Here is a 19,061-nt window from a genome sequence, read left to right as displayed (position 1 = left end):
GAACCATCTGGGATCAAGTGTTGATACTTCCCCCTTCTCATGTTAACTGTTATTAAAACATCTCTGATGATTGAAATCATCCCAAATGGTGAGCAGTGTAAGAAAGGCCACTTGAAATCTCCCTAAGGGGCATTTACTAAGAAGGTGACCCCTGACCCCATGCCAGTACCTCCATTATCTTGGGGAATGAGATGGTTCTGGGCACAGATTGTGTCTGAACTTGGAATGTCAAGACTTATTCTTTGGTGGTGAGCTTAGCGATGCTTTGGAGGAAGTCTTAATGACCAGCTATATGCATCTGCTGACTTGACATCTCACAAAGTTGCTGGTGTCACACACGGGGGCAGTGTCGCTGGAAAGTTCTTTGGTGATCACCTTCTGGGGACAGTTGTGCTAGTCTGAAGCTTTGAGGTGGCACTTATGGGCTTCAACTCCATTAGTGAAGTTGGGGGTGGGGGGGTGTGGGAGTGGGAGGGTGGAGTGTTGAAAATAAGGTGATTCCAGGTATGTGTGACAGTCAGAGAAGGAGTTAGGGATGGGTAAGTACTAATCGTTCCTCCTCTTGGAGAAGCAATGAATAAATTAATTAACAGCAGAGCTGGAACTGGAACGCAGGTCTTGTTCTTCCTCCTGTCCTGACCAGCTCTCCAGTCTGACTGTCCCTAATGAGATGATGTGCTCAGCGTCCTAGGGGAAAGAGGAGTAGCTTCCTTGGTGAGCCTTACCCTCCCTGCTGCGTTGTCCATTGCGCAGCTGTCGGTGGCCACTCTTCCTGAACCCCTGCACAGCTGGATTGGAGCGCCTCTCTAGGAGCTCCTGGAGCCCCCAGTGTATTTTTTGAAGAGATAAATTTAAACATTTGGCCCTTTCCTTGACTACTCTTCCTGTGTTAGAGTATTCTCAGGGTGGAGAATTCAGAGCTCCACATGGCACTTTTCATAACTTCCTGAATGAACTTGCCCAAGACTCAACCTCAGTGGGTGTTGGGGACAAAAATCTGTATTTTATTTGCTTTACATGTTTTTTTTTTTAAAGATTTTATTTATTTATTTGACAGAGAGAGAGACAGCCAGCGAGAGAGGGAACACAAGCAGGGGGAGTGGGAGAGGAAGAAGCAGGCTCATAGCAGAGGAGCCTGATGTGGGGCTCGATCCCATAACGCCGGGATCACGCCCTGAGCCAAAGGCAGACGCTTAACAACTGAGCCACCCAGGCGCCCCTATTTGCTTTACATGTTGTATGCTAGATTGCAGTGAGAAAATGCATATGGAAGTGCATTTTAGTAAGATCTTTATTAGAAATGGAAGAATATAAAGCATGCAGAGAGAAGCATTTTTAAGAGTTCCTCTAAGATCAGAATGAAATTTAATATTCCTTTCAAGTAAGTAAATTATTCCTTATTAAACCCCACCAATGAAAGATCATCAGGAACACACTTATTGTAGTAAAAAGAAATTAGGTTTATTTTTCTTGCTGTAACCAAACTGAGAGCACTCCAAAAGGACCATGAGGAGTTGGGAGAAGCTTCTTACAGAATATGGGTGTGTGTTGGTTGATTCAAGGTGAGTTTGAGGGAGTGGAGGCCAATTCTGGATTGGATGTTTCAGGAAGCAGGAACAGTTTTGTAATGTTAATAATGTTTACTGATTGATAGGAGGACCACATACTGATCAGATAGCAGGACCACAGTGGGATGGAAGTTCTCCTTGGTAAAGCGAAGGAGCAGCAGTCACTTCTGTTAGACAGAAGAGGGGGATGTTTCATCATTTTTGTGCTTGCAGAGTGGCCTTATCTCTGTCTCCTTCCAAATATGGTAAAGGAGTGGCCTTGTTTAGACATTGTTTCTATTCTGTGAGTGTGGCTTATATTCAGTTAGGAGCAGCATGGCCTCCTGCCAGCAGGGCTGCTTTCTCACCTGTTTGGGGTCTGTTTATTCACCCGCTTTCCCAGAAGGCAAAGAAGGAAGTCATATTCTAGGGAGTGCCAAGGCGGAGCCCTAGGCAGACTGTCCCTAACTGGATTTTGGAGGCTGTATAAAGAACAAGAATTAAGTTACACAAACAAAAGGGGGAACAATCACCATCGCCAAAACCCCAGGAGTGGAGCTTATCAGGGAGGGTGAACGCATGGGGTGTGGGCTAAAAGCAATTCCGGAGCCAGAGTGCAGCTTCTCCTTGGACACCTGTATGTTTGCAGGTAAATGCGAGGAGTCCACAAGAACAGTAAGGATTCCTGTTTCCTGACTTCATAATTTTTTTTAGATGTTATTTATTTATTTATTTGAGAGAGAGAGAGAACACATGCTGGAGTAGGGGAGGGAGCAGATGGGGAGGGAGAAGAAAGGGGGAAAGAATCTCCAGCAGTCTCTGCACTGAGTATAGAGCCTGACTCAGGGCTGGACCCAGGGCTCAACCCCACGACCCCAAGATCATGACCCCGAGACCAGGACGTGAGCCAAAACCAAGAGCCAGACGACGCTCAACCGATGAGCCACCCAGAAGCCCCAACCTACTTCCTGAATTTAAATCAAGTGACCAGACTTCCTCCCCAACACCAAGGCAAAGTTTATCCCCTTTTCCTCCATATTACCTTCCTATGATCTTTCTCTGTACAGTCTAGATCTACGTGAATAGTCTTCCTTTTAATCTTTATTTTATCTAGAGAAAAATGGGAGTGGTAAACTATTAACTTCTGTGTTACTTCTGGGAAGTGATACCTAAGGGTTTAGGAAGAAGTTGTCACTCTGCTTTATACACTTATATATTATTTAAATTTTATAGGTTATTTTTTTAATTAAGTTGTTAACAACAAAAAAACAATAAAAATGGTGGTGATGGTGGCATGTGTGATTTGCCACTGGTGATGCTTTCAGAGGGGTGATTTAGAATTAATATTTCCTTTTTTTGGAAGGGAAATTCGAAATTCCCTTTTGTCAAGGCGATGGCATAGATGTTTTATATCTATTTAAAAGATAATTTTAATGAAAAGCTAAAACTCATGACTCTCATACAGACATACAATGAAAAATGGCCACAATTTTATTTGATTCAGTATTTAAACATAGAACCAGTGAGATGTATAACCAGTTCGAGAGAATTCAAAGGGCAGACGTGCATGTAGACAGCTAGGAATGGTGAAACGAATTTGCTTAAAAAATGTAAAACTGGCTTCTTGGACAGAGAAGGATACCAATTTGCACCTCGACCTGACAAAATTCATTTGTAGTGTCTAGACAAGAAACATCTGCTTTTGGGAACTTACAGTAAAAAGGACATATTGGAGGTGGCATCAGTCTGGATTCTTCTTGTTTGATTCCCGGGGGCAGTATCCATCCGCGTGTCCCTGTAGAGGGAGGAGGCACCGCCCCACCTTGAGGGCTGGTAACATTTTTTTAAGTCTTCTCTTTTGCTTTGAAAGACCTGCCCCCCAAATTTTAGAAAACTTTTGTTTTTTAGAATACTGTTCACACTTCCTTAAATGCAGACTCTGCCAAGCAAAAGAAGTAGACAGTATTATTTCTAAAGACAGATACCCGCCAGGGGAACAGCTCTGGCTCTGGTTCTAAATGCTCTAAGGTCTCCTAGTTCAAGCTCCACATACTTTAAATTCCACAGGGACTCGTCTGAAGTTTGCTCTGCAAACCCTTTCTTCATAGATGGTGAAAATTAATACTATAAATAAGATTCTGGTAGTGTCTGGGGTGGGTGTGATTTATATTTATAAGAGCAACTATATTCCAGGCATCTAAGAAATAACATTAAAATATTTAGTTAAATTAAACACATATTTATTATTTAGACTGCTAGGTTCTAAGAGGAAAATGGAAAAATTGTACATTCTGATGGGGGTTATTGAAATTGCAAATCTGGCTTATTTTGAAGATCTCTCTCTCAACATAGTTTGAATGAACCATTGAACAAAGGAATATCATAGACTGATTTAAGTTGTTATATGTGTCTCGCTAAATTAAGTAAAATTTATTTTATGCCCCAAATATCTCCGTAACGGTGATTTTTTTTTTTTTTTTTTTTTTTTTTTTTTTGAGAGAGAGAACACGAGCAGGGGGAGGGCAAAGGAAGAGGGAGAAGCAGACTCTCCACTGAGCTGGGAGCCCAACGCAGGGCTCCATCCCAGGACCCTGGGATCATGACCTGAGTCAAAGGCAGATGTTTAACCGACTGAGCCACCCGGGTGCCCCCATAATGGTGATTTGGTTCAAGAACTGGATTTGGTTCAAGGCAGCTGTATGATAATCTTTTGCTACTCAAGAAACTTTGAGATTGTATGACTATGAGCCAAGTAAATTTATTAGCTTGTTTCATTGAACTGCATTTGCACCATGAGATAAATTATTTAGCCAGGTTTCAAAGTGCTTCTGATGCATTCAGAAGTGACTTGGACAATAAAGCCAGAGTAATCAGATATTACTGAACACTTGACAATTGTACACAGAAAACCATATACTGATTATAGCACTTACTAAATAGTATGAAAGAGACATTTTTCAATGCTAATAAAACATATAGTATTGGGGTGTCTGGGTGGCTCAGTCGGTTAAGTGTGCCTTCTGTTCAGGTCATGACCTCAGGGACCTGGGATTGAGCCAAACCCCGCATCGGGCTCCCTGCTCAATGGGGAGTTTGCTTCTCCCTCTCCCATTGCCCCTCCCCCTAGCTTGTCTCTCACTCTCTCACTCACTCACTCTCTCTCTCAAATAAATAAATAAAATCTTAAAAGATACAGTATTAAATCATTTAAAATTTGCTTGTACCTTTTTTAGATATATATTCTGGTTTGTTTTAATGTGCGTGTGTGTTATACACCCTACATTTTCACCTAAGATTTTTGCCAAGACTTTCGTCAAGATTTTTTTTTTTTTAATAGAGAAGGAGAGCAGTGGCAGAGGGAGAGGGAGAGAGGAATCTTAAGCAGGCTCCACACCCAGCACAGAGCCTCCTGTGGGACTTGATCCCAGGACGCTGAGATCACTTCCTGAGCCAGAATCAGGAGTTGGACGCCCAGCCAGCTGAGCCACACAGGCGCAGCTCAAGATTTTTGTTGATTTGAATTATGCCCTTTCTCAGAAAGCCAGGATGCACTTTCCAAGGTCTTAATAAATAAATTCTACCCAGTGCAACATTGCCATCCAGGGTTAGTCAGGCATCCAGCAATGACCTTCTGCAAGGAGATCTGAAACACTGGACATAGAATTTTATTGTTATTGTAGGAAAAGAAAATGATGGCTATCCTTCATTGAGTGTTCCTTTTCTGCATAAGAAATTCAGTAATGTTTCTCTCATCTATGGAACATAAGAACTAGGATGATCAGTAGGGGAAGAAAGGGATAAAGAAAGGAGGGGTAATCAGAAGGGGGAATGAAACATGAGAGACTATGGACTATGAGAAACAAACTAAGGACTTCAGAGGGGAGGGGGGTGGGGGAATGGGATAGACCGGTGATGGGTAGTAAGGAGGGCACGTATTGCATGGTGCACTGGGTGTTATACGCAACTAATGAATCATTGAGACTTACATCGGAAACCGGGGATGTACTGTATGGTGACTAACATAATATAATAAAAAATCATTAAAAAAAAAAAAAAAGAAATTCAGTAATGTGAGTAAATGACTACCTTTGCAGCTAAGGTACAAAGAAACCCTCAGTCTCTAATGTTAGCTGGGTACTTTGTTGTGTGCCGGGGACTATGTTGAGTGCTACACCTGCCGTTTCACAGTCATGCTTAATGCTCACAACGAGCTTCGTATTGTCTCTATTTTTACATAGCAGGAAACTGAAGTGTAGAATAATTAAGTGACTTGCCCAAGGTCATGCCGTTGGTAAGTGGTACAGGTGGGGTTCCAAATCCTGGAGACAGAGCCTCATAATTAACCACTGCTATGGTAAAGAAATGAATATTTTGAAATAATTCCTCATGTACTTGCCTTTTGGTCATTAAAAAAGTTTTTTTTTTTCTGTAATCTTTCCACCATGAGGGCCAGATCATGAGGCTTTTTGTGTTAAGGAAGGGAAAAGATATCCACCTGGAGAAAAGAATCTCATAGGTTGAGTAATGTATTAGAGAATTGTCAAATCAATATGTTGTATACCTGGAACTAATCTAACATTGTATGTTAATTATACTTTGATAAAAACTTTTGATTAATGAGAAAAAAGGAAAAAGCTCGTTGGATAGGTAAGAAAGAAGCTATGACGTAGAATTCCTCCTGGAAGGGAAAGTTAAGTAGAAAGCCCTTCTGGTGTTACGGGAAGAAAAGAGTTGAGAAGGAGAGGAGAGCTGATAAGAGTTTCTTGGCTCCTCATGTCCTTAGGGTTGAACATGGGGTGGGTGTGGTTAAACATTTACACAGGTTTGGGGCTGTCAGAGGGTCCAGGCTGGGGAGACTATCAGCTGTTGAAGGAAGCCCTGAGTTTGTTACAGCACCTTGTTCAACACAGTGCCATTGTATGGGCTTAGTTTAGAAGTAATGTCAGGGAGAGGTGTTTCTATGGACAGCCCTAAAATAGTGTCCTTATTCCCCATGGCCTGTACCGTGGCCACTGGAGAGTCACGATTCCTTCCCAATATCCTTCCAACTCTACCTCAACGGCCATCAGCAGAAATGGAACCAGAGTAGGCTGGAGCAAGATGAGAACAGTGGTGGAAAAGAAAGTTACGTTCAGTACACATTTGAATCATTCTAAATTCTGATTCTGTGATGTCGTATTGATTTGTACAATAATTTTGGAAGTTACTTCTGGCAAGTTGAGCTGTAACTTCTTTTAAAAACAAACTGCCCAGCATGACGCCTTAGGCACTAGAAATTCCTTGAGCCTTGAGCAGATGTCAGTCAGCAGTTTCTGGCTACATTTTCCTCTTCAGTGGAAATCCCCAATGGAGTCAGGGACCAACGATGTTTCCTACTTTTTGTCTTTACAGACAGATGGGCAGTTGTTACATGTGTACTCCCATGGGCAGGTCGTCGGCTAGAAAATTCATCCAAGCCACTAAGGACCTTTGTGACCTTGAGAATATTGCTTCACCTTTCTGAGCTTTAGGTTCTTCATGTATAAAGTGGAACTAATAGTAAAATAGCATTTGCTGCATATAGCTTTTGTAAGGGTGGATGAGCAGTGAGATAATTTTTTTTTTTTTGGTTAGACAAATATACTGTGGAATATAGCACTATTATTATTGTTGTTAATATTATTATCATTGCCATTACTGTTGTTACTTTGAACTAACAATTGGGGGACCTGATATGTATAATTAATCTAAGCACATGCAAAGCTATGTGTGAATGGGGTTTTATGAAACACTGCATCATCATTCTTTTATAATCCAAGCTGTATACCTTAACCTGTTATTGCATATTGCTGAATTTTCTATTTCACTTAGTTTCGTTGATTCTCTCCACCTAAATGATCATTTCTAGGCAGGCACTCTGTCTTATGGCACATAAATAATAGAGGTTCTAAGATGATATGTGTAGTACTTCCAAAGGTTTAACAAATGTGAACTGGAAAAAAAAATGTGAACTGGAGATCAGAAATACTCATTTTCAACCAATTTACAAGATAGAAAAATTCTTGAGAGCAATGCTGAACAAATAATACAGGAAAAGCTGGATGCATATAAATTAGAAATTAAGAAATCAAATCCATCAAGCTTTCAAAAATTCCAAATTCTTTTCCTTTACTTTCTCATTTCTTTCATTGCTTAAGTTTATTTTTTGCCTTTTCTCCCTTATTATAACAAAAACAATGCAGCCTTAGGCTCATTGCAATTAAAACAAATAAAAACAAAAAGATTAGCATGAGGAATGCTGATTATTCTGTATATTTTAATTACTTGATAGATAGCCTTCCAGATAATTTGTAATACATTTTTAAAAGGGATTAAGCCACACCTATTCTTCAGAAAATTATCAGAAGCTGTATAACCAATTCCATTCTGTGGACATTTAGGTTGTTTCCAACTAACCCTTTTATTGGATATTGAGGTTGTTTCCAACTTGTCCCCCCCCCTTTTAAGATTTTATTTAGTTAGTTGAGGGAGGGAGAGAGCATGAATGGGCAGAGGAGCAGAGGGAGAGGGAGAAGCAGACTCCCCACTGAGCGCAGGGCCCAGCTGGGGCTGCACGTGGGGCTCGATCCCAGGACGCTGAGATCATGACCTGAGCTAAAGTTGGATGCTTAACTGACTGAGTCACCCAGGAGCCCCTCTAACTGTTGGATATTAGGTTATCTCCAACTCATTACTATTGTATTACTTACTGATACTGTAACATATTACTACACATTTAGTAGCTTAAAACAACACTAACTTATTCTCTTACGGTTCTGGACATCAGAAATAATCCGTTTCATTGGGCTAAAGTTGGGATGTCAGCAGGAGCAGTTCCTTCTGGAAGCTGTGAGCGGACAAGTAATTCCCTTGCCTTTTCCAGCTTGGTAGAGGCTGCCAGCATTCTAATCTCTGCTTTTGTCACATTGCCTTCTCTTTTGTATGGAATCTCCCCCTACTTTCCTGTTATGGGGACACTTGCGATTATATCATTGGGCCCACCTGGATGATGCAGGGTACTCTCCCCATCTCAAGGCCCTTAATCTCATCTGCAAAGGCTGTTTTGCCATATAATGTAACATAATCCTTGGTTCCAGGGATTTAAATATGCACATCTTGGCCATTATTCATCCAGCCAATAACAACCAGTATAAACAATGCGAGCAGGTAAAATAGTCCGGGTAAAAAAATCCTGAAAATGTTACAAAAAGTGATAACAATGTTTAAAGACATCTGAGCAGTTGTAAAACTGCCAAAATTTCTAATACTGTCCCAAATAGGGGCCAGTGGTGTCCATTTTAACCAAGACATTTGAACCAGCTTGAGGTCTTGACCAGCCTGGTTTCCACAAATTCCCGTAAGTCCACTATGTAAGGACAAAGAGAAGTAAATAAGGGAGGCTGTGGGGAGTTGTGTGTCTCAGGATATGATTCTCAGAGGGAGTGAAAGTAAGTAGAGAGATGAAGGAAAACCAGTGGATCAGGGGAGGAGGCCTAAGGGAGAAATGTCCTGACACAGGGACTATGGTCCATATGTTAGTTAGTTAGGAAAGACCTGCAGATAAAAGAGAGTGTCCTGTGTTTCAGGAACTGACCGCGGGTTTACACGGCTGATAGTGTATTTTGAGTTGGCAGTGGGAGGGGCATGCTGCAAAAGAGGAAGCTGGTTGGCTACCTAGGAGCTGGATCAGGGTGGACCTCGGAAGGCCTGTTGTGTATAGATTTTATCTGAAGGCAATTGCAGAGCCCTTGAAAATGACCTGGGTCTTCTGCTACGTGAACTTAATATTGCTAATATGACAACACTCCCCATACCGATCTATATTAGTCTCTCTCTCCCTCTCTCTCTCTCTCTCTCTCTCTCTCTCTCTCTCTCTGTAAGCTCTATGTCCAATGTCAGGCCTGAACTCATGACCTGGAAATCAAGAGTCATGTACTGTACCAACTGAGCCAGCCAGGCCCCCTTCCACATTGATCTCTAACTTTCACACAATCCCTGTCAAGATTCCTCCTTCTTTTTTTTTCCCCCTAAAAATTAATGAGCTGATGATCCTAAAATGAAATGGAAAGGGCCCAGAATTGTTAAAACAATCTTGAAAAAGAATAAAAAGTTTGGAGGACTTAATTTTCCTGATTTTAGAACTTACTTCAAAACTAGAGCAATGAAATAGCACAACAGTGGCTTCAGGGTAGATACAGAGACCAATGGAATAAAAATCCTTGCATTTACAGTCAGTTGATTTTTGACAAGGGAGCCAAGGTAATTCAATGGGGAAATAATAATCTTTCCAATGAATGGTGTCGGGATAGTTGGTTATTTACAATTTAAAAAACAATAGCATGAACTTAGACCTTACCTGATATCATCCATAAAAGTCAACCCCAAATGTATGGTAAACCTAAATTTAAGAGTTAAAATTTAAAAGTATCTAGAAAAAAACATATAGCTTTCTTTGAGTCATTCGCTAATTGGGACATACAAATCAAAACCATAATGAGATACCCCTTCATATCCACATTATACCACCCATAGTGGCCTTGATAAATGAAGACTAATAATAACAAATAGTGGCAAAAATGTGGAGATCCTAGGACTGTCATACATCGCTGGGGGAATGGTACAGTCACTTCAGAAAAGAGTTTGGCACTTTCTCAAAATGTTAAACATATAGTTACCCTATGACTCAGCAATTCCATGCGGGTATCCACCCAAGAGAACTGAAAGCATATGTCCACACCAAGCCTTGTACGAGAATGTTTCCAGCAGCATTGCTCATAACAGCCAAAGAGTGGAAAGAATCCAAATGTGCATCAACTGATGAATGGATAAATAAGATGTGGCCTATCCATACAATGGAATGTTATGGGCAATAAAAGGGATGTAATAAAAAGGAGCAAAGTACTGATACATGCTGAAACATGGATGACCCTTGGAAACATCATGAGAAGTGAAAGAAGCCAGTAAGAATGATCACATATTGTATGATTCCATTTATGTAAATATCCGGAATAGGGAAAGCTTTGGCAGCAGAAAAGTAGATTAGTGATTGTCTAGGTTTGAGGGTAGAGGTGACAGAGAGTGGGGAATGATTACTAACGGGTATGGGCTTCTTTTTGGGGTGATGAAAGTGTTCTAAAATTAGATCGTGGTGATGGTTGCACAAGTCTGCAAATATGCTAAAAACTTGAAGTGCACACTCTAGGTGAATTTTATGGTACGTAAACTACATCTCAGTGAAGATGTATACATTTTTAAAGACCGTACTGGGGGTTGACATAGTCAATTTCCATCAGTGTGGGGATGGAAATAGAAGGGGCCCAAGATTGGATGCAGGCAGGCAGGTTAAATTTTTCAGGCATGAGTTAAAGCTGGTCAGGTTGTTTTAATTTCAAATTTTATTAAAAATAGATGCTTATTCTCTAGAAGTCTGTGATGATAACAGTTTCCCTGTTCTAGTCCACTGCTGACCATCGTCGCAGTCTTTGTTGCAGCCGCAGCACGCTATAGCTCTGTCACAGGTGATGCAGCCGAGGAGAAAGGATGCTTTAGCTTTCATATGGTCAGAGTTTGCCGCTTAGCGCGCCAGCTGATTTAGAGACAGGGGATTAATCAGGCTGTCAAACTGTTCCCCCGAAAGCAGAAGAGATGGTAAGCTGTGGCTCTCTCAGTTCCACGAGGGGGCTGGCTGAAATTTTCATGCGTGCAGTGTCTGAGCATCTTTCCCCCTGACTGTAATTGAGGGCTTTCTCTATTTAGATGTACGGGAGGCTCTCCCTAACAATTGTTAGTATTGACATGTTTTAAAAAAAACCACCAAAGGCAGCTTGTTAATGTATCCCAAGGCCACTCATTCATAATTTGCACTTCACATAATAATATTCTTATGAAAATGGATTTATTTTTAGTCTCCCTTTCTTCTCGTGATGAAGATACAGGCAAGCCATAATGTCATAATGTCACAAAATTCAATACAAGTAGCAATTCTTTAACTGTTGGAGACCTACATTAAAAAAAACTAGTATATATTTTGTAAAGGCAAAATAGCAATTTAAACATATATAGGTAGGTGTTGTGTTCATTTCTTGACTGTTTAGAAGGACAGCTCTGCATGAGAAATGGGAAAATAAGGTAGATGAATGTATCTATTCATCTGAAGGTATGGCATGGGTATTACCTGATTCTAAATGATTCTAAAACTAAGGGATTGACATAGAGGAATATAAAAGTCAAATAACATCTGACAAGCTGTCTGACTGAGTGACGGTGGGCCAGCCGTGAGTTCCCTGATCGCTCTAATGCTTGGGTTTTCCAGAAGCACCAGAAGTGTTGTCTGCAGTTGACTTGGATTTGGAGCTTTCCCTCTAAATCATAGAACAGCCTTTAAATACTGTTTTAGCCTTTGTTAATAAGGTGGTTCTCATAACCTTTAGAGGCTCAGGTGTTTTCCTTTGCTTGAAGCCAGAGACAAGTCTGGACAGAATAAGTTATTGCTCCTGGAAGGGAGCCTGACCTTCACCGGGACCCTTGGAGAACAGCTAGGATCAAACAGATTTGGGGGAGATGGTGAAAACATACAGACTCAGATATAGGAGTCTGGGTGCAGACACATGAGACTAAATAAATATTCATGGCCATTTGCACTAACATTCATCTGGTGTCTTTTGCCTTGACCGAGAGTACCTGAAATCAGTCCTATGGAAATGGCAATTAGGTTCAAAGTATTATTGAAAGAACAGTTTCATCTGAATAGTTAACAAAACGACTTGCTACTACTTGTTCTGACAGCATATGGTTAAGCTGTCATCGAATATGAGCCTTGGAAAGGCTTACCCGGAACTTGAACACCACTGACTCCTTAGGACCCATGGCCTCTGAAAAAGCCCGTTTCGTCCAAAGCCCCCTGTTTGGGGGTGAGGGGCTGGCAGTGATGAAGAGAGGGCCGGATAGTGAAGAAGCCGGATCTAGGACCCAACCGTAGGGGCTCGGTCTGTGTCCTGTCTCTCTACACATGGGTTTTGTTATCTGCATGTTAGCATATACTCGCTGTGTGGACTTACATCTCTTCACTTATAAAATGAACACAAGTAAACCAGTCACGTAGGATGTTATAAGGGAAAAATGAGGTGTTGAGCATCCATCACTGCCTTTAATAAAAAGCCTCTGCACAAGAACCCTGGTATTGTTTTCCTGTTCTTTGCCTCATCTTTGATGAATTCTGCATTTGCAGAATGTAGTCATTGTGGCCCTGGCAAAATATACTGTCATCCTGGGAATTACAAAAACACTGGATACCAGATGCTGCTGCACAAATCAGAAACCTCATCAACATTGAATCTTGTTCCTGACCTAGAGGAAGAATAACGTATGTGGAAACAATCCGCAAAATGTAAAATGCTATAAAAATGCTAGTTTTTGTTATTCGTGTAACAATCTATTTTAATGATTTTTTTTTTTTTTTTTTTTTGGTGGTCCCTAGCACAGCTCTTGCCCAGAGGATTAAGACAGATCAGCTTTGGTGATAAACATATCTTTGTGCAAGTGTAGCCCTTGGCAACAAGAGGGGTAATTGTTTAGAAACAAGTGCCTTCTGGTAAGAAAGAGAGCAAACAAGAGTGAAGGATAGTTCCAAATAGTTCTGAGAAAGGCCAGCCTTTCCAGCTCAAGAGAGGTATTCTCAGGCTGTTGGTGAGGAGTGGTCTGTCGCCCAGAGGACCAATTGGTTTGGATGAAGCCAGACTGTAAAGCATATCAGGAAAGAGAGTCCTCTGGAAATCTCTCTTTTTCCTTAAATCTTTCAGGATCGTTTTGAAAGTCCGAGGGTAGAACCTATGGACCATCCACAATTTAGAAAACTCAGACTAGTCAGACGTTCAACAGATGGAAGTGTCACTCACCCAAAGGCCAGGGGTATGCTCACTTGGGAAGCCTCGTTGGCCGTGGGAGACTGAACTATGGGAGGTGGTAGTAATGGGGGAGACTCTCTTTTGGGATTCCCCAGGGTCAGGAAGAGATTACAGTTAACCAACAAATGTGTGCAGTGGGTCGAGGTGAAGGAAATAACTTCTGTGTGGAAGTTGGTGGGACACAGGCGACTGACAGTGCTAATGATAGGTCAGTGATGTGTGTGTGTGTGTGTGTCGGTGCTGGTAGGGGAGTTGAATGTGCGTGTATGGAGGAGTTGTAAAAAAGAAGGTTTTTTTTTTTGTAGTCTCATTTTTTTCTGTTTATAAAAGAAATACAAGAATATTGTAGAACATATGGGAAAATATAGAAAAGAATAAAGAAGAAAATTAAAATCACCCACAGTCTACCACCAAAAAGTAATTAAAAGTATTGTTATGGGTATTGACTCAGACTGGAAATGAACATGGAAATACGACTATTGGTTTGTTAAAATAGTGGGAATAGGGATTTTTTCCCTTTTTTAAAAATTTTAGTTTGAAATAGTTTTTTTCTAGTGCTTTTAATAGAAATGGTGAAAGAGAACTATAACATATTGGTAAATTTTATAAATTTAGAACACAACTGTATATGCTGCTTTGTTCTGTTATCCTCACTTTAAGCCTATTGTGAGCTTTGCCCTTGTGAGTAAATATTTTTCTAAAATATGATTTAAATAGCTCCTTTGTATTTCGTCATATGAATAGATTATAACTGAACTTAGAAATTCTCTAATGTGTACATTTAGTTCCATCTTTATTATTATAAATAAAACCATACTTAACATTCATATACATAATGTAGGTGTGGCTCTCTATGGCTTCCTTGAGATAACTATTTCAAAGTAGAATCACATGATCAAAGGGTATACACATTTTTCATGCTCCCGATACATATTATTGGATTGTTCTCTGAAAACAGTCTATAAATTTATACTCCAAGGGGAGACGTTTGAGAAGCATCAAAGAGGGACCTGGAGAAAGAGATTGGGAGACATCTCCGAGAGGAGCCTAGCAAAAAGGCAGGAGAGGGGATTCTCAGGAAAGAACCCAGAAATTCTCAGGCATTTGTGCCAGAAGAAGAAAGAAGAAGGGGAAGAGAAAGTTGGGGAAGAGGAAGAAGAAAGAGAAGGAGAAGAAGCAGAAGGAGGAGGAGGAGGAGGAGAAGATTATTTCTAACAGTATTTTCGATTCACCGGTGAGCAAAGTCAGCAAAGTGAGCTGAGGGAGCACTTCATCTTGAAGAGGAGGTTAAAGAAAATGATGTATGTGAAAAATGTTCCTTGAACTCTTATGGGCTTTACATAATTATTCTAGGGTAGCTTATAATGATTCTAGTCACTGAGGAGGACCTGAAGCACAGAAGTTAGGTGACTTTCCCACCATCACACTAATGCAAGTGGCAGAATGCAGATTCAAAGTGATGTCTTCCAAATCCCCCATGGTTTTCCACTTGACTTTTTCTTTACCCTGAAGTAAAGAGGTTGACTTGATGTCATCTTTTTTAAAATACTTTGTGATGAAGCAGAATGCCCGTCCTTACCTTTGGGGCAGGAGCGGCTCCCACAAGGGTGGCTGACATGAGAATGAATGAGGCTGACGTATAATAAAAAAGAAAGGGACAATTTCTACCAAATGAAATGACTCTTTTAAACTCAGAACCCACTATTTTGTCATTTATATATTATTGCAAAGCATAAAAAAGATTTTTATGAGGCTCTTTTCAAAAGGATTACTCAGCTTCTAGTCCAGATTCATATATTGCTGGTGAGTGCGAGGCCCTGTGATTGATTGAGGCATGACAATTATGTAGCAAGTAGTGGCAAGCCGACTCCACTGGGAGGTAGCATGCACACACTCACTGTAACACTCTATCAGCGTGCCTTGATAACACTTTTAACACTGGTTGTTTCTTCTGAACTCACCTTATTAAGATGGCCTGCAGAAAGAAATGCTTGGTTCTAGGACTTGCTTTTTTATGGGCTGAATTTGGCGTTGAAGGCAAAGAAGAGAAAGAAGAACACAACTGTCATGTGCTGGGCAAGTTTGATCTGAGTGGGTATGTAGATGCCCAAAATCACTCACTTGTTATTGGAGGACTGTTTCCGATTCACTATAGGACCGCCCCAGCAAATGAGTCGTTCTGGAGCCAGTATCTGCAAAATGCGAAGGGTAAGCTGCTCTTGTCTTCTTTTCCCATCAAGCGCGAGTGGTGGGGATGAAGGAGTATGGGGTGTGGGTGTCAGAGTCTGGAACTGGAGCCATGACTCTGACACTATTTATTTGATGTAGGAAAGGTACTTCCTGTTTCTGGGCCCTAGTTTCTTTAAGGTGGACACTCTAGGATTGCTTAGAAGTGAGAAAAGCTTGGTCTCATGTGGGTCCTTTCCCATTTCTGTGCCTCACAAAGAAAAAAGACTGGTTTTGTGCAGTGCCCTTCAGAGGGTGGTCTGTGGACCAGCAGCATCAGCAGCACCTAAAAGTGTGTTACAAATGTGGACTCTTAGGCTGCACCCCACATCTGCCGAATCAGAATCAGCCTTTTGACGAGACCCCCTGGTGATTACGTGCACATGAAAGTTTGAGAAGCACCAACACAGAATTATGCAGTGTTGCAGCTTTATTGTGAATTGTTATCACACTAAGCTCTCCTCAAGTGAAGATACGCATTGTGGGGATGCCTATTTATTTCTGAGCTGATATTCAAAGTAAGATTCCTTCCCCTGGAAGGTTTCTGCCCTCCTCTCCTCATGCCACAATTGTCACATGAGGACATGGGATCCACGACTGATAATCTGAATTTACTAACAGCACATTTTAAGAAAGGTAAACAAGGCTTAGATTTGCATGTGCGTGCATGGTTCTGTGCGTGCACGGTTCTGTGCGTGCACGTGCACACACACACACACACACACACACACACAACTTTAGCTATGAAAAGAATGCCAGAAATTAAAACAAAGGAAAATAACTATCCACTACTTTACTACCATAGCAAAGCAACTCTTTTCCCTATATTCTTTCTCAGTCCTGTATATAAATGCAACTATAATTTTTGCATAGTTGTGAACACAATATGGACACAATTTTATATTGGGCATTTTACATTGTATAGTAAGCATTTCTATGATACTGCATGGTAATTATGATTATAAATGCATGCTGTAAAAATTTTAGCAACTTCTTTTTTTTAAAGCTTTTTTTTAAAAGATTTATTCATTTATATGAGAGAGTGAGAGAGAGAGAGCACAGAGAGGGAGAGGGAGAAACTGACTCCCTGCTGAGCAGAGAGCCCTATGTGGGGCTTGATACCAGGACCCCAAGATTCCAGGACCCCAAGATCATGGCCTGAGCCAAAGGCAGGTGCTTAACTTACTGAGCCACCCAGTGCTCCTTAGCAACTTCTTGTACAATTAAATCTTTACTGATCACAACTCTTTTCCTTTGATCTTATTTCATGCTACATATTTGAAATGTCATTAGAGGGATGGATAAATAGTAATGTTGTTGGCAAAAGGAAAGGATGGCAATCAATCTCACTTACCTCTTTCCTGGGCCTCTTAATTCTTTTCCATTCTTACAGGAAAGCAAAGGAAAGAGGGATGAGAAGGGCTTTTGCTCACAGCTACATTGTTCTAGAGTCAGTTCATTGTTTATCACAGAATTTACACATTCAGTCTCTAAAATATAGAATGAAAACTGGAGTTTGTCATAGTACACTTACATTTTGTAAATACACCTAATTTGTTCCTCACCTTTCAACAGAATTTCTGAAAGTTATCTTCCTAGCAAAGCTAACTGGAAAAAAAGCCATTAGATAAGTTTTTAATAAAAAATCCTCCCCTTTCATTAAAAGAAATGATTTGGCATGTCCACTGTTGTTGAAATCCTGGCATTCTTTTCATAGCTAGTGTGTGTGTGTGCACGTGCGTATGTGTGATAAGTAAGTATGTCTCATTTAAAAAATTATTCACTATGTCAGGGATATTTTGATTTTCCTACCTAGTCCACCTGTTCTTATTTAATTTTCGGAGTAATCTGATAATTAGTTTACACATTCTGTCCATCGATTTTAATTGTAATCAGTGGGAGAGATAAGGTGTGTGTTTATTCCGTCTTAACTTTAATACGAATGCTGAGGAGTCTTTGAAAGGATTCCTTCAGCATCTTCTGAATAATGTTGTGTGTGAAGCTTGTTTCATGGAGTCCAGGGCATCTAAAAAGCTAGTTCCTTGTCCTCAATGTGGCTCAGGAATGCAGGACATCATGGTGGGTGTTCTGCTTGTCTCTGAGCCTTGTTTGCCTGAAACCCAAATTAGTCCAGCACCTTAGTCCATCTTGAATATATCTATATATTTTGGATAGTAACATTCCATTTTAAAAATTGATATATGGTCTTCAAAATTGTAACTCATTTTCACCCATCCTGTAGCAATTCTCCTCCTATCTCCATCCGCAATTGCTCTCCAAGACCCTCAGTACTCCTCCCTGTGATGCAACTTTCCCTCCTGTTGGAGCATCTCTTTGGAACTGGCCTAGCCTAGGATGTGCTCAGGAGCCAAACTGGTTCTAATCTGGTAGTAATTTAATTTTGGCGTCATTAACCTAGCTAGATTTGATCTAGAAATTCAAGTTGGGTTTGGAGAAGTCTTGTTCTCCAACGTTAACAAGATACTAGTTTTGCTTGGCCATCAACTAAATTGTGCAGAAGAGGAAGACTTTTCTATTATTCTGAAAATAATAATAGAAGAGAAAGGCAGTGAAATAGAAGGAGAAGGAGAGTATTTTAATTCTTGTTTCGGTTGATCTAAATGAAGTTAGGATTTAGAGAAATTTTCTGGGGAAGAAAAGGTATACGTTGTATAACAGTACTGTGACTATCATAATGGAAATCAGGGAATGAAAGAAAAATTGTCCCGAATCCCACCTTTCCAGTAATTATCCTGTGCTCATTAAAAAAAACTTCCCTGTTGCGGACTCCTGGGTGGTGCAGTACACTGAACGTTGAACTCTTGGTTTCCGCTCAGGTCGTGATCTCAGAGTCATGAGATTGAGTCCTGCCTGAGGGCTCTGCGCTAAGACTCTCACTGCCTCTCCTTCTGTCCTTCCCTACCGCTAAAATAAATAAATAAATCTTTAAAACAATATAAATAAATAAAAATAAAAATTTTCCTGTTGATACTTATCCAAATGTTCATATAATTTATACGTAGTTTTAATTATAGTATAGAAATAACATTGCATATGACTTGTTTCACTTCATATTATATGCATGCTGCTGTATAATCTCTCTAATTATAGTCTTTTAATGATGGAAAATGTTCCCATCAAGTCGATATACCATAATTTATTATCACTGAGCATGTAAGTTCTTGCCAGTTTTTCGATATTGTAGTTAATTCTGTAATGAACAGTTTGGGGGTATACAGAGCTTTTTCCTTTGGGAAGAACAGTTTGTTCAAATAAATTCTCAGGGGTAGAATTTTTTATTCAAAGCAGGTGAACGTTTTTCTCACTCTTGAAAAGTATTGCTATATTACCTTAAAAAAGATACTGC

The 19,061-nt window shown here is 40.4% G+C and overlaps 1 pseudogene; it reads left to right on the top strand.

The window, feature by feature from the left end:
* Window positions 1-516: 516 nt before the first annotated feature.
* LOC113254099 (vomeronasal type-2 receptor 1-like) overlaps window positions 517-19,061 on the top strand; it is a 50,509-nt pseudogene continuing 31,964 nt past the window's right edge.

The sequence above is a fragment of the Ursus arctos genome, unplaced genomic scaffold (genome assembly GCF_023065955.2).
Source record: "Ursus arctos isolate Adak ecotype North America unplaced genomic scaffold, UrsArc2.0 scaffold_20, whole genome shotgun sequence".
Classification (NCBI taxonomy): domain Eukaryota; kingdom Metazoa; phylum Chordata; class Mammalia; order Carnivora; family Ursidae; genus Ursus; species Ursus arctos.
This window is presented reverse-complemented; position numbering and strand designations above follow the sequence as displayed.